Source organism: Penaeus monodon, chromosome 27, assembly GCF_015228065.2.
Source record: "Penaeus monodon isolate SGIC_2016 chromosome 27, NSTDA_Pmon_1, whole genome shotgun sequence".
In the NCBI taxonomy this organism is placed as follows: domain Eukaryota; kingdom Metazoa; phylum Arthropoda; class Malacostraca; order Decapoda; family Penaeidae; genus Penaeus; species Penaeus monodon.
The window spans coordinates 28,149,872-28,150,578 of NC_051412.1; positions in this window are offsets into that span (position 1 = coordinate 28,149,872).

Sequence of the window (707 nt, forward strand, 5' to 3'; positions counted from 1 at the left end):
CATTGTTCATTCGTTCCATTTTCGCTGTTGTTCACCCTTTCGCTGTAAATCAAGACGTAAAAATTCAAGTACTTAGTCACTGTTTAGCCCAGGAATTCCACTCATTAGATCTTCTTATCTCTACTCACAACTCTTCATACAATCATAATAACACATCTATGTGTTTTCATCGCCAGGCTTGTGTCTGCTTCAACAGGTCGAGGCTACGGAACTGAAGACCGCCGAACAGAAGAACACCATACGAATACCAGAGAAATACCAATGGAATATCAGAGGAATACCAGTGTGATACCAGCCTTGTGAGTGACAGCGTCATCGACAACAGTTTTGTTATTGACCCCCAAGGGACGCGCACGAGGAAACGGGAGCGGTCAATATTTTTGGAAGCAGCCCCCGGGAGATCGAAAGTGGGCTGTATGAGCGTGGTCGGAGGTGGTGGGCGGCTGCTGGCTGCCCACCGGGTCCCGCCCCTGTTAGCCTGGCCCCTCACCTGCCCTCTTCACACCTGGCGGCCTGAGAGGCTGGAGGACATCGGGGAAAAGGACTTTAGTTATATTTAGTTTTCAAAATCTGTTTTTTGTATTTTCCCTAAGGGAGTTTGAAACGTTAATGTGTGATTTAAATTTTCTAAATGTTATGATCAAGTGGTCTGATGAGTTGGTTGTAGCAGTTACCACACATACAAATAATATGTACCCCAGTAAGAA